This window comes from Denticeps clupeoides, chromosome 8 (assembly GCF_900700375.1).
Source record: "Denticeps clupeoides chromosome 8, fDenClu1.1, whole genome shotgun sequence".
NCBI classification, from domain to species: Eukaryota; Metazoa; Chordata; class Actinopteri; order Clupeiformes; family Denticipitidae; genus Denticeps; species Denticeps clupeoides.
In genome coordinates, this window is record NC_041714.1 from 4,341,417 (window position 1) to 4,357,129 (window position 15,713).

General features: G+C 41.3%; 1 long non-coding RNA gene across 1 annotated transcript; it reads right to left on the minus strand.

Annotated features, from left to right (window-relative positions):
- Positions 1-5,775: 5,775 nt before the first annotated feature.
- On the minus strand, positions 5,776-14,473 carry LOC114795396 (uncharacterized). The gene is made up of 3 exons (XR_003750503.1): positions 14,339-14,473; positions 7,851-7,895; positions 5,776-5,967 (listed from the first exon to the last, which is right to left on the minus strand). It is a non-coding gene; the product is annotated as an uncharacterized LOC114795396 (long non-coding RNA).
- Positions 14,474-15,713: the final 1,240 nt, after the last annotated feature.

Below are 15,713 nucleotides of genomic sequence, written 5' to 3' on the forward strand. Positions count from 1 at the left end.
AATCTTCCTCATTTTCTCTCTCTTCCTTCTTCTGATATGACACCCTTTGCACCCTTTTTTCCACCCTTATCATATCTGTACACACACACACACACACAATTCACAGTCAGTTTCATCTTTATTTCCCTTTGCCATCATGTCCTCCTCTCTATGATTCTCCTTTTCTTTGCCCTCAAGCAACATGTGTAGCTTTAACAGCCTGCGAGTGTGTGAGTTACTGAGTGTGTGCAGATCTGTGTGTGAAAATCTGTTTTCTGATGGGTGGAGGAATTGCGTCAGCTGCCACTGTGTCACAAAGGAGGATATGAGGGGGAAAAAACCTTTTCCAGTCTTGTTCAGTCTATGAATTCATGGCAGAGTGAAACTGCCACTGGCCCCTGTTGCCATGACAAATTACCCCAGAAATCTGAGACAGAAATTCAGTGGGTCCTGCTGGATGGTTATATATATATATATATATTTTTTTTTCTTAACTCCACACCTCATTCAGATACCGTTTTTTCATGATACTTCACACTTGCTTCTGCCGTATTGTTTCCTTTTCTCTCGCTAGCCTGAAAAACAAAGAGCCACAGCCTTCAGAGCTGAAAAATAACTTCACTTCTTCATTGTGTATGTTGCTATGGTGACATGACATTGCTTTAGCCGGAGAAGCCCTGCATAAGGGAAATGTGCCTGTTGATTTTAATATTACCCTTAATACCTCTTTATTTGGTTTGCTAATCCAGCACAATCTGGTCTCTCCCAACACGGTAAATTAAAAAACCTTTTTATTTAATATTTTTTAAATCAATGCGTTTATTTAATTTTTCTCAATTAATCCAAGATATTAGATGCATCTGGGCCATCTGAAGCTGCTCTTTGAAATGCCAGCGGTCATTAGACTGCTGCAGTGATGCTGCATAGGCTAAGCTGGGTGAGACAGATGAGTGACAGATCATATTGATCGCTGGAGACTCAGGGCGTAGGATGGACAGAATGTGTGAGAGCAAAACTGTGTGTGTCTCACAAGTGTGTGTGGGTGTGAAAAGCCACTCAATATGATGAGCTAAGGCACTTTTACTCAGTGACTCTTGTACTCTCAACACACACTCTTGCACACATACGTGCACGTATAAATCTCGGGGGACAGTGTTCCAAATAGATTGACATACAGATATAGATGTTAGTATTGTTTTTAATAAATTAAAAAGCCTTCATGATGAGCACAGGGTAGGATTCCTCAGCTGAGCCATTACCCCATGTGAATGATCACCAATGATTCCTTAGAGCAGGGGCTCCATCTCGACTTTTAAATTAGGCCTGGCATGTGCTCAGATCCTCTGCCTTGGACATTTCCCTTTCAGCACGCCTCTAAAAACTAAATGATTTAAAATCAATTAGTTGCCTAAGTCGGTTAATTAAAATTTCATCAAAGTGTCCCACAGTCAATAAGTCCATCCCTTGACAGCACACACATGTGTGCTCCACATCTGGTGGAGAATAAGAGGTGGCAGCAGGATGAGGACTGAAGCCTGCTCAGCCATTCTCATGTAAAGCAAGACTTAAGCCGGCAGGACGTGTCCCTCTGTGAGTTTGTGTGCTTCAAACTTCCATTAGCATCTGTGATGGCGGTAAATAACAAAGACGGGTACATATGTCTACTTATCCCCCTGGACAGTGAAAGTTTAATGCAGGGATGCTGGCTGTATGCATGTTTTGTGGGACTATTTTTATCTGTACAAAAAACAAATCAATTTGTTAGAGGGATGAAATGTAATTGAAAGTGAATTAACTAAAGTGTGATCTGAGCAGATCTGCTAGAGATTTAGTTTTAATATAGTGGTGTTAATTAACGCGGCTGTTTCACTACGATGCTGCCGCTACATGAAGTTGCGGGTGGTGCAACACAGTGAAAACGAACTTATGTCACAGCTTAACGTAAGTGACCTAAACGCTGAAGCAAGTAACACATGAAACAATGTTCACGAGCATTACAAGCACACTGCTAAGAAAATATCTAAGACCTGAGGAAATGAAAAAGTTTTCAGTTTTTCAGACTCTCCAGAGAGAAGGTGACAAAGTTGTGGAAAAAAAACTTTACCATTAAACACCAGGTGTTTCTACCATTTTCAGGGACAGTAAATAAATCCTGCTGGGTGCAATTAGGCGTGTTGAGTACCATACAGCCACGGCTTACTTAAGCAGCATTTTAAAAAGTGATTCAGGATGAGGTGGGAAGGGAAAAAAACTGAGAAAAAAATAGAAGTAATAATATTGAAGTGAATCGCGGAAATATGGCCTGCCTTGTATATATGCTGTGGTGAATATACCTTCATGTTGTAGAGTCCTTTAGCAGATGGGATGAAGGACCTGTGGTAACTTTTCTTCTTACACAAAATAATATACAAGTATCTTTTGTGGCGTTAATGGCAGATTCTCACTGAAGGCATCAAAACTATGAATGAACACATGTGGAGTTATGTACTTAACAAAAAGTGGAGACCTTGAAGAAACTAGAATATAAAACATGTTTTCAGTTATTTCACCTTTTTTTTGTTAAGTACATAACTCACATCTGTTCATTCATAGTTTTGATGCCTTCAGTGAGACTCTACCAACGCAAATGGTCATGAAAATAAAGAAAGCACATTAAATGAGAAGGTGTGTCCAAACCTTTGGCCTGTACTGTATTTACAAAAGATATTTAGAAATATGGCCGGGCAGCTTTCCTTGGCTTCATTTAAAGGGAACATTTGATTATCACCGCTTGTGGAACAATGATAAGCCATGTTGAGACACACGCAGCACAATAGCAGGATCCCCTGCCTGCATCTGATGACTATTACTGGAAGACCTGGACTGGTGGTGTTGTGCTCTCATTGTTGTGCTCCAGATAAACCAGGTCACTCCTTCCCAACCTCTCTCGTCGGTGCCTTTGCATGAAGGAGAGAGAATGCGACCTTTCCTCTCAAAAGAACCGACAACTAAGAGCAAAGGACATCATTTCTCTAATGAGAGAGCACAGATATGCGGGTGACCTTAAAAAGCCTGCACGTCATTCTGCTGCCTTCCCTGGAATCGTGCACAAATGCGGGAGAAAGAAAGGCACAAAAAAAAGCTAAACATCCATATAATGACTTTGAAAGGCCACTTGTCAGAGTGGCGGTGTGTAGCCGCAGGCCCTTTCCTCTCCTGTCATTGTAGATAGGACATAGGAGGTTTTTTTCCTATTTAAAGTAACATATGGAAGAAGAAATATTAGATGAGTTTGCTGGGTGTTGTGCTTAAATGTGTGAGCAACGGTCATGAGCAAAATTACACTGTCAGTACAAACAAAGAGCTATTTCTGTGTCATTAATTACTGTAAAAGTGTACACAGACACCCACACGATTTATTTATTTTTTTAAGGTCAGAGAAGATTTTTTCAGGATCTCAGCCAATAGTTGTTTGATTAATTATACAATTGGCAATTGTGCAAGTTTTTTTGTAACAGAATGTAAGGGGCAAGAGTGTTATTACATTTGCTAAGATCTTATTTTCTCTCACTGTTTACTCTAAAAGCAATTACAGTATTCATCTCAGTTGCAAAAAACAGTAAATAACTCAACAAGACAAGCACATAATAAACAAGGAGTTATGAATAAACTGCAGATTATTGCATTGATAAATAATTATATGAAATGTCACATGTGGATCTATTGTAATGACTGTGAGTTCCTGCTCAGACCTTGTATTCCAGCCATGATGGCATGGGTTTCCTCCAGGTTTTCAAAGGCAGAGTGAAGTTAAGGAAGTGGCCCTGTAATCAGAAGGTTGCTGGTACGAATCCCGATCTGCCAAGGTGCCAATGAGGTACCACTGAGCAAAGCACCGTCCCCACGCACTGCTCCCCGGGCACCTGTCATGGCTGCCCACTGCTCACTCAGGGTGATGGGTTAAATGCAGAGGACAAATTTCACTGTGTGCACCGTGTGCTGTGCTGCTGTGTATCACGTGTGACAATCACTTCACTTTTTAAGTTCAGCCTCCCCTGGACGCCACAATATAACATCACAAGTGGACTCTCATGGTCTTTTCATACAAACTGTTGGTTGGATGGTCATGGGTGCTTCGTCTCATAATCCTCCTAATGGTTTTATACCATTTGGGTGCATTCAGAGCACATGTACTTTACTATACGTTGTACCTCTGTATGACTAAATCATATTGCTGATTTAAACTATGCAAAAATGAAGTCTATAAGAATTTCATGTTAAGAATAGAGCAAAGACTCTGGTAGGTCATTACCCATTATACAATTTTTTTTAATTGGTCAGCTCAGCAATTTCTCCATTTGGCCCAACTTTCCTAAACCTATTAATGAACTGTTAATTTATCTACATCCCCTAATTCTAATTCCCATTATGGCTTCATATGTGTTATGACCATGACAGACAGTGTGGAGCAAATACTTTTGCTGGCAAAGACAGTTTATTTGCCAATTTCAGGTACTGAATTGCTATTTTAAAGTGTTGGTTCTGACTTGTTCTGATCAGATGGTGATTAACGCAACTCTCTGGGACTCCCTTGAATTTGAATAAAAAAATTATGGATGGCTCTAACCAGAAAGAAGCCTGGTTAGCAGTGAGGTGTGGTAAAGCATTTCCCAATGGACAGGGCCAACAACGGGATGTTTGCATGCCTTCTCTTTGATAACCGCTGCCCCCCGCTGCATCGCTGACATGTCACCATGCCGCCATTTTCCACATAAAATTTCACAATCGCACCACTTCCAGATGGATACAATAATTGACTCCTTGCATATAAATGGACCTCACCAGAGCCTTTCTCTGCATGCGTTGGCAAGATAAAGGATAAAGGATTGTTCACGGCCCCCTTCTCACGCTTCGGGGGAAAACTGGTGACCTGTCAGCAATTTTGGATTACCTTCATGTGGAAATCATCTCATCTGCCTTTATTAGCATCTTACGGTGGGTTGGTTTAAATGAGTGCTGTAATAACCACAAACTCCAGAGGGATTTTCTTGTCCTGCCCCAGAACACTGGTGGGCTATGTTGACTGGGGCGGAGGGTGGTTGAGGTACAATAGAATGCATGGCCAGTGATGTGGTCACATAGACATCGCATGAGATGTGAAGCTCGCCGTGTTTGTAGGAAGAGTTGCATTACATTTCATCATTTATCCAGGACAGCTGCTGGTCACTGAAGCTGCATTCACATTAAAAACTTTTTTTGACAATTCACATTCTTAATTAAAAGTGACCTCCATCAAACTGTAATATGCATGCCTGTGCCCTCAGGACACATGCATTGCACATGATGACATGCTTTCGGACTCCTTGCCGCTGGTACATGATGACTGCACCCTACACATGCATGCATACAACTGACTCTAATCTGATTTGTGTTGCTGATCTGTGGGACACTGAAGAAAAAAATGGATCTGAGTGACTTGAGGCTGGCAATTTGAACATGACTGACATGTAGAGATAGTCACCATGAAGCAACATAGGGTTAAGTATCTAGCATTGCCACAAGACTTGACTGCAATGAAGGTTATATGACTGCCTATAGGAAAATGTCGGCTTCCTGTCTGACACAAGGTTTGACAGTTTGACATGTGAAAACACTGCAGTGCGAAAAAAAATGCTTTCACAAGTACGAGAGAGTGGGAGCCACATCTATGCAATACTGAAACTGGGTCGGTAACAGGAAAAAAAAACCCTCTTGATGAATTTTCTGTGTTTTTCTGCCATCTTTGTCATCTTTCCTTCATCTTCCGTTCTTCCCTTATCTGCTGTATAATAATTGCTGAATTGAACTTCCTGCAGGCACCTCTGATTGGAAGGGCCACGCCCACTGCTCCTCAAACAACCCAGACATTCTCTGCGTCTTCTGAAGTGAAATGAATTCAGCCGGCACCCGGGTTTAATTGGCAGTTTGGGAAAGCCCCGTCCTCGTCCGAATTGGCATGCAGGGTGTGATCTGGTAACAAATTACACACATACAAAAGCAATGAATTTCAATCACCTTTCCTGTCAAACTTCCAGATTGGTCGTGCGTCAAACGGCCGCTACATCTTCTATACATTTCACTAAATGTGAGCTTTCAACGGTGAGAACATCATTCACAAGTTCTTTATTAATCCATCATTAAATAAATAATAAAAAAAGTAAAAGACGGGCAAGGAAAACGCAATGATCTGCCCGCGATATCAAATGAAACAGTACCGGCCATTAATTGTGTGTGTGTATGATGAAAGTGTGTGTACCATTTCGAAAGTGTTAGCAGGTGTCCGTCCTTCATTTACTCAGTCCATCTATTAGGTTCTGCTATGAAAGAGTCTCTATGTGACATGCTTTGGAATTGATATGGCGTTCCAGCTAAATTATCATGTGTGACAGGTAACTTTACGTGCATAGATCTCCATGGAAACAAAATTGCACATATGTCGCTACTTAATCTCTGTTCCCATTTGTACAAAATCAAACATCTGTTTTGTAAAACTCAACAAAGCTTGTGCGGGCGTTAAGTATGCATGCGCACTGCAGCAAATTAAATGTTTCTCATCCTCATGCACACCTTCACATAGACATATGCTGCATGAATGTATACCCCAGTGAGACAGCCTCCTACCAGGGATCTTCTAGTGTAGGGGGGCACTTAAACATGCGTAACTTATTCAGAGTGTGAATGAGTGACAATATGGCCGATCTTTTCAATAGATCGCCAAGGGCAATACAGGACATGTTAAGCTTGTACTCAGTGTTGATAATTTGGGAAAAAATCTTGAACAGGTAATAAGGAACCCAATTATTTTAAGCGTGTTCTGATGCATGCATAAAACAGCGGCAAATCTGGCAACAACTGTTGCTCTACTTTTACTTCATGAGGGCTGTCAATCATCACCTCTTCATATATTTTTAAAACTATAAACATCCTTCTGGGCCTTAACAATAAATACACAGCAACAAAAATGATGGGTAGTTAGATCCTTCTCTCCAAGATACAGGTAATTAATTATCTTGCTGTACTTTCTTTTCAGTATCTGTGGAGTTTTTTTTCTGTATTTTTATGGGTAAATCTTTCAGACGTACTTGATCATTTTTGACATGCCCCAAAAATGATCTGTCTAATATATTGTGATCTCACCTTTTGGGTTTGTGACTAGATATGCACACATTTTTGCAAGCACATATAGCACAAGCACACAAGGCTCTCCTTGCCCTGACAAGCAAGACTGATTGGCTTTCATCAGGTCAGCTGACTGCAGGACAGGCGAGTGGACATGGGCGGGAGTCGACATTAATGTAAATTGAAGCGCTCAAGGCTGTCCTCAATGAGCATCATGGGCAGAAGATGTCCCTGCCACCTCTCCGTCCCCATCTGCCATGTCTCACGTCCACATGTCCTTTTTTCCCCTCTTATCCAACTACATCTCCCTTTGTATTGCTTCCTCTCTTCTTTTTTTTTTACAGAGCGAATGTGGGCACATTGTGTTTATCCCTCCCACTAAGATGGGATTTCTTTCTTTGTTATCTTTGCTTTATGTGTCAGTCACTTAAGTTTTAGCATCTGATTAGAGACAAATTTCAGATTTTCCATCCGCCTGTGATTGAAACAGACACGCCCTTTCAAGCCTTTCAGGCAGCACGTGCACTGTGTTCTCGCGTTCTCTCACTGACACAAAGCAGCAGCATTTCCTCAGCAGGCTCAGTTCTTCATTAACCTTCAGGCTAAATTAAAGGTTCTCCCATGGTTATAAATGCAATCTTTTTTTTTTTTTTTACAGGCTAGGTGTCTCAGTCATCGCCTCACGTGTGAACGGGAGAAATCAGACACCTGGTATGCAGTAGGCTCTTACTCACCAGTGTCTTCTTCCGTGGAACACAGCCCGGGATGCAGTCTCCAGCCTGTGGGCAGAATGCCACTTTAATTAAAAATAGAAAAAGAAACACGGAGGGCATTAATATCTAGTAATAGTGTGCGTGCTCTCCTTTTAAATTAGGGTGAAAAAAAAATCCCCTCTCATCTGACTTAAAACCCACATTGATCTGAGTGAACTGAGAACACTGTATATGACCGCCCCTGTAAGTGTGTGTGATATCTTTTCTTATTCCCTCCTTCATTCTCCCTGGCTTTAATAACTACGTTCAGCGAGTGTGCATGCCTGGCTGTGTCTTTATATATTTCTCTACACACTTCGGTGGGCAACAAGCTTCCATCTGGAGTTGAAATGGGAGTGGGCTTTAGTTACAGCATGGTGAATGAGTGGCTGGGATGGGATTTTAAAAATCCTCAGACAGATCACTACCATCAAAGAGTCCACTGTGCACAAGAGTAAAAATATCCCAGAAACCTCAGGGACTTGAGGCCGAAGCGCGACACCAGCAACTGCGACCAAAAAAACTTTTGTCTCAAAATACCCTGTCATCTCTCCTTTCTTCTAAATTTATGTTTGCTAGCTGATTCTCTTCACCTCGAGGTCTGAGGTCTTGATGGTGAAATCCGCATCAGCATCATGTTACTCTGGGTTAGACTTGCACAGACAGCATCACAGTAAACCAGTTGAAATCAACTGTGTTTAAGGCGAGGACCTCTGCATAGACATAATGTCCATTAAAGTAATTAAACATCAGAGGCCAAGCTGTCCATTACTTGTCTTCTAGGACCAAATAGAATCCTACAAATTCATTCCTGATGACATTTTAATCGTGTTCCTTGCAAGCTATTATCATGTAGTCTTCCTTCGGCTGCTCCCATTAGGGGGTCACCACAGCGGATCAGTCTATCTAGTTGTTCGCACAATTGACTTGGCAAGTTTTATGATGCAACCCTCCCCATTAACCTGGCCTTGGGACCAGTGGTTGGGTTAATTGTGCTGTTATGCTAATATCACGTATTATCCTCTGTTTGGATTTGATAGGATCTCACAAACACTTGCTGGCTGGTGCTGCTACCAACCTCATCAGCACACTCCACAATCTGTCTGGGTTGGTTTTCTTGGGATTTAGAACTCTGGTTTACAGCATTTTCAAGCGAATTCAACCCATGAAGTGTGAACACTTAGCAAGCTAGTCAATTAATAATTAGTCAAGAAATAAGATTATGTTTCATGATGTAGTTAACTTCACAATAACACAATACTCTCAGTTTCTAACTGGTTTCTAATTAGGTCAATTAAGGACAGAGGTTGGAAGTAACAAATTACATTTGCTCCCGTTTTTGATATGACTCATTTTACTTTTACTCAAGTGCATTTGACTATTTTACTTCGCTACATTGGAAAAAAAAAAAAACATTACTGAGTAAAAATAAAATCCAGGAGAAAAAAATCCATTTGAACTGAAAAGAAATTGAGTAGGTGTTCATGTGCGGCATTCCAACTATTTTGTTGGATGATGGCTGGCACTGAGCAAGAGGTAGAGGTGATGGAGGAGGTTGAGGAACGCCAAGAACAAGAAGAGACTTTGAATTCCCAAGTAACAGGTGACTCGAAATGCAAAGGAAATCCATTTCTCTGACAGTCACTGCAGGGTTCTCAAGTGCGTGACTCTTTTTCGTCTTGTAAGATGGGACGTCGCAGGGCCATGACGTTTCTGCACCTTTGTTATACGTGGAGGTTCATCACCTCCATTTTCCATATCTTTGTCAAATGGCCTTCCCAGAGTAAGAGGTGTGAAATACCATGACAGAAACAACAAATTCTGATTGGTCTGTGACAACGTCCTGGCAGTCAAATGTATAAAAGAATGTTTACTTGTGGTCTCTGGACTTTTTCATCTTCTTTCCCATCGGGAACTGGGCCTTCCAGCTCCAGAGTCTCTTCTCTCTACCTATTTTTCTCCTGGATCAGGTGATGTCACTGAAGCTCGATTCAGGCTTTTCTGTCTTTTCTCTATCTTTTCCTCCTGTCTTTCATTTTGGTTTTCTCTGTAACATTGGTACCTTTTTTACACACAATATTTACATGTAACTGCAATAATAATTTACTAGTGTTAATAAATTAGAAACTGTTCATTCTTTTAACCTCTATTGTGCCATGCCTCTCTCTGCCAGGTAACATCAGGTAGGAATGGTTTTTAATACAGTGCTTTTGTGTGTAGAGAGAGAGTTTTTTATTCCATCCTCCACAGCTTTAAAGTCTTTTGTCACGCATTTCCGCCACACGTTGTATTTTTCTATAGATTTAAAAACTAGATGCTGCATTCACCTCCTCAGCATGCATCAGTACCAGCGAAGATGTCCAAATTTTGTGCAGTGTACTGTCACGTCTACGGACTTACGGGGGAAGGAAGCGCAGAGGTCTGACATACTGGGAAGGGGGTTTTATTATAAAACAAACAATAAACACAAATAAAGAATGGCGCGATGGCCAAAAACAGTTTAACTTAAATAAAGTACATAAACGAACTCAAATACATAATTACATTCACGCTCAGAAGTCAAGTTCATGCCTGAGTTCACGAAAATGCTGGACATCTGCGCTTTTTAAGCGCTCTCAGGATTGGCCACCGGTGATGAGCACAGGTGCAGTCAATCCTGACATGTACGACTGTAATAATTAGTGAATAAAGAAAGATTCTTTAGAAGGACAAAGGATTAGGGCATGAGTTTATTAGTAATATTTTTTTTAGCATCTTGTGTATTATGAATTTTGATTTTGACAAATAATGTTAATCATGTTACAGACAAAAAGCCTCTGCCTTTCCAGGAGCAGTGACACCAATCTTTCAGCTAATATTGCTGGTCTTTTTTGTTGTTTTTGTATTTGCATTATTCTGCATCTAGCAAGAATGTAGTTTAAACTTATTTCAAATGAAACAATATCTACATCGGATTACATTTTGAACATAAAATTCTGCTATATTTTCAAAAAACACTTCTCTATCCATTTATTTTCAGCTGAAATGTAAATAGGTGTCTGACATTTGAAACAACTTGAAACAAAAAAAATCGCTTCACAAATTTGCTGGTTTATGGTATGCAACTTCAGCCCCAAATGATGATCCTTTAAGATGGCGGCTCTAATAATGCATTCGCTCCCATTGACGGCCCTATTCAACATGACATCTAGTGTATATACCTATGGGCCTCCTCGGTGTGTATATACCTATGGGCTATCTTGGATCCTTGCCCACTCATCATTATGATTTGTCCTTTGTTGCTCCATACCCTTTTCCTCTACTTTTTTGACTATGCATTTACATTTAAGGCATTTGGCAGACGCCCTCATCCAGAGCGACTTACAACGTGCTTTCAAGTTACCATCGATGAAGTGATCAGTTCTGGTTCACTAGGATCCCCAACTATGAATACAATCTTTTTATTCACTCTGTTGTAGTTTCTATACATAAGTAAGACAATAAGAAGGTTACACGTTAATCTAAATATTCTCTAAAGAGGAAGGTCTTGAGCTGCAGTTTGAACCTCAAGGGGAAGTTCATTCCACCACCAAGGGGCCAAGACTGAGAAGAGTCTAGATGAATGTCTTCCTTTTACCTTTAGCGATGGGGGACCAGGTGAGCAGTACTGGAGGCTCGGAGTATACGAGGTGCAGTGTGAGGTGTAATAAGGGCTGTGAGGTAGGATGGTGCTACTCCATGTTTGCCTTTTTAGGCCAGCATCAGTATTTTGAATCTGATGCGTGCAGCTACTGGGAGCCAGTGGAGGGAATGTAGCAGAGGGGTGGTATGGGAGAATTTGGGACAGTTGAAAGGCTCATGCTGACCCTTTTCTGTGGGCCAGTGGTGGCCTAGCGGTTAAGGAAGCGGTCCTGTAATCAGAAGGTTGCATGTTTGAATCTCGATCCGCCAAGGTACCACTGAGGTGCCACTGAGCAAAGCACCGTCCCCCCACACTGCTCCCCGGGCGCATGTCATGGCTGCCCACTGCTCACCAAGGGTGATGGGTTAAAAGCAGAGGACACATTGTGTCCTCATTATGTCACCATGTGCTGTGCTGTGTTTCACAATGACAATCACTTCACTTTCACTTCTGCCTGCCATTTGGATATCGCTGTTTATCGCTCTCACTACAACTACTTCATCACTTTGTCCTTTTCTGCTCTCGCTGTTGCCAAACCCTGAATGAAGATTACTCTTTCACCACGCCCTGCTCTCATTCACAAGCCATGGTAAAGACTGCTCTGTTAATTCCACCGTGTGCATTCACCGCTGCTGTGCGGTCCAATGGGGGTCAATGCCTGCTGTTGTGTCTCCACACCCCAGCACTTCCTTCTTGCTGAAGTCATTTACATTTACATTTGCAGCATTTATCAGACGCGCTTTTCCAGAGCGACTTACAATCAGTAGTTACAGGGACAGTCTCCCCGGAGCAACTTAAGGATAAGTGTCTTGCTCAGGGACACAATGGTAGTAAGTGGGATTTGAACCTGGGTCTTCTGCTTCATAGGCGAGTGTGTTACCCACTAGGCTACTACCACCAAGTGCCCATGCAAGTCCACCCAAGTGCCCATGCTCTTCAGTCTCCAGTGCTCCTGCTTCTCGAACCATTCTTATCACGGGTGCTCATAGGCTCCCAGGCCTTTCCCCTGACAGCAGATCTACCATCTTAACCAGATTTACCATTTTAAGATGGTCATGCTGGTAGCTGTTGGGCTGAGAGAAGGGAATGGCAAGTGGGTGGCATGGACTACATAGACAATCACATAATTGATAATGATGACCTGCAAGGAATGATCTCTTTTGTGTGTGATTTGCATGCATTTCATTAGGGTTGATTTCGTCAACCAAATTTATGACAAAATATCTTTGTCAACAAACCTTTACGATGTGACTGAAATGAGACGCAATTTAAATGCTGGTCATGTGACAATAACTGTAATTAAATATATCATGCAGTATTGTTGATTAATAAAAATGGGATTAATGTGGTTTACAAAATCAAAACTATTCTAAAAATATCTCTAGACATCATTTTCTCTCATTTAATCATGCTATTATTATTTAGCAGTATTTCTCTCTCCTGTGTCCCCCATCTCGTCGCAGAGATGACATCATTTTTTCTTGAGTCAGAAGTTTGGATGCACTTTCTTTAGAAAAATTTTGTTGACTAAAACTAAAGAGCTAAACTGAGGTTGTTGGAGGGATGGAAGACAAACACTTATAATGCAGAAAGTTATGTGGTGTACAGAAACATATCACAGAACATCAGTACAATGAGTAAACCCACGTTTGTCTATAAAGTCTTAGAACACACACAGTTATCATTATCATAAACAAAAACTAGACTAGACTATCTGATTTGAACACTTTTAGTCGGCTTAGAATTAACTAGATTAAAATGAGTATAGATTAGACTAAAACTAAAATAAAGACAGGCTGGAAAAAACAGCTATACATTCCAAATGCTGTTGTGTGTTTCCTCCAGCTTTCCTGGTCTTCTCATACCGTAATGGTTCCCCATGAGAAAAATCTTTGATACAATCCAATAAAAACGCTCTCTTTAAAAAAGAAACGTTTGTTTTGCAGCAAAAAGCTACAATTTTTTAAATGGAAGATGAATCTCAAACAAATGAATTAATAATCTTCTACATTGTCTGACATAGGAGAAAATATATTATTTCGTAATGGGTAATGGTTATAAATGAACCTCATCTAGCAGCCTGTTTTGTCATATGTAAAAAATGTTGAGCTCTAGTCATATACCCTTTTGTGAATTTATTGTCATGTAAGTAATACTTCTTCTATGTCTTTACCCTCAAACCTTTTCTGTTTGTCCTTTATAAAAAAAATTCTTTCACATAGACATCTGACTATTGGTTTTGGGCTTTAAGTGTTTGATCCTTTGCAGCTTTGAAACTAATACAAAGATTTTGATCAAAGGCATAAACACTAGATGAATTATCGACTCTAAATTGGCCGTAGGTGTGAGTGTGTGAGTGCCTGTGACGGGCTCATGTAAAGAATCATGTAAAGAGTGTTTATGTGTAGAGTGTGTGTGTTCTAAGACTTTTCAGACAAACGTGTGTTTACACATTGTGCTGATGTTCTGTGATATGTTTCTGTACACCACATAACTTTCTGCATTATTAGTGTTTGTCTTCCATCTCTCAACGTGACCTCCAACAACCTTAGACAAGACCAAGTTGGCTGCATTAAAGCCAGCCATAAGCTTTTAATATATTTCTCCTTATTTGGAGATCAGGCAGTAATGACTGACCAGGACTGTACTCCAGGGACCAAAGCCCGGGAGGAAATCTCCGGCTCTGCTTTTAATGAGAGCGGATCGGATCAATCCCGCACCGTCTCCCCCTGTCAGTGTGACAACACGTCTCAATAGAGATAAGCTGCGCACAGTGTGTGAGGCAAAATGAGAAAGAAGCAATGTTTACCCAAGCTGTCTGTTCTGCAGTGTTCTCGGCCCCTCACAATTATATTCTGCCCACATGCCAGGACGTATCAAATACGCTTTCTCTCTCCCCCTCCATCTCTCTTTCTCCTTCTCTCCTGACTTCTTCCTGCTGAAGGGTATCCGTACAAACATGAGCACGTTCCGTCTCTCTCTCTCTCTCTCTCTCTCTCTCTCTCTCCCTTTCTCGGTTCTGACGATTCACCTCCTGCTTTGGTATGCACTTCATCAACGCCTGTTCACACTCATCGGACATGATTAATCAGCTGCTTATCCCTCCTTCTTCCCCTCTCGCACTCTTCTCCCTCCAGGATTTTTACCGTGTTATCACCAGGTTAAAACCCTGAGCCACACAATCAATGAGTAAACTCAATAATTCAATGCTAAAGAATCCATAAACGACTGGATTCATAAGTTGGAAAGCGGGGCGCGAGATGCCGGCCAACGCATAGGAAACATTTGCAGAGATACGGTGCGGTTAACAGTTGGAATAATTTTTCCTGTAATTAAGATCTATCTTTCCGAAATAACCAAGCTAGCGAATGCCTCGCGGGGAACGCGGAAACACTCAGATAACAGCAAAATTAAAATGGCTCTGCATTTTCAGCTGACTTGAGAAGTAACCAGGTCCAAAAAAATTGGGACCCTTTGATGCAACCCCACAGAACTGGCAATTTTTCCCTCTCTCTTAAGCAGGATTTTGGCAGCCTATTAAACACATTGGGGCTGAAATGACATGCAAATGTTATAGCTTTATGGGCAGAGTTCTTCCGCAAAAACATGGCACCAAATAGCATAATTTCGCACATATGCTATATTGACAGTTATTCTGCAAAGTGCCCGATCCCACAAATAGCTCAGGTCCGGAAAAAAAAAATACTTGGTTCCTTATCTCATTAAATTCAGATTAATTGATTTTTTTTGCTGTACTTCTTTCCGGCCCTTTGGGGAGGGGGGTTTAAGCAGACGGAACACATTTTCGATGACAGGAGATGAGCCAAAGTGGCGTCCCTCTGGGCCCATGCTGAATACAACTGCTCTGCTGGCCGCAGAGTGGATGTTATTGCGCTGGGATGATAGCGTTTTAATATTGTTGTCTAATTGACCAGGTCACAAGTGTCACATGGACTTTTGTCCCATCCATCAGCTTTTAGTTTACCACATTTTGTGAGAAACCAGGAATCCCATCCAATGGCGTGACAAAAATGGTGCCAGATGCCCTGATTGGACTGCTTGCTGTTCATGTCACACAAATGATTAAACAGCATCAAACATGTATTTATACAATGGACATGTCAGCAGCATCTTGCATGAGGTCATGTCTGTCCTGAGTTTAAAGGAAATGAATAAGTCCTCAT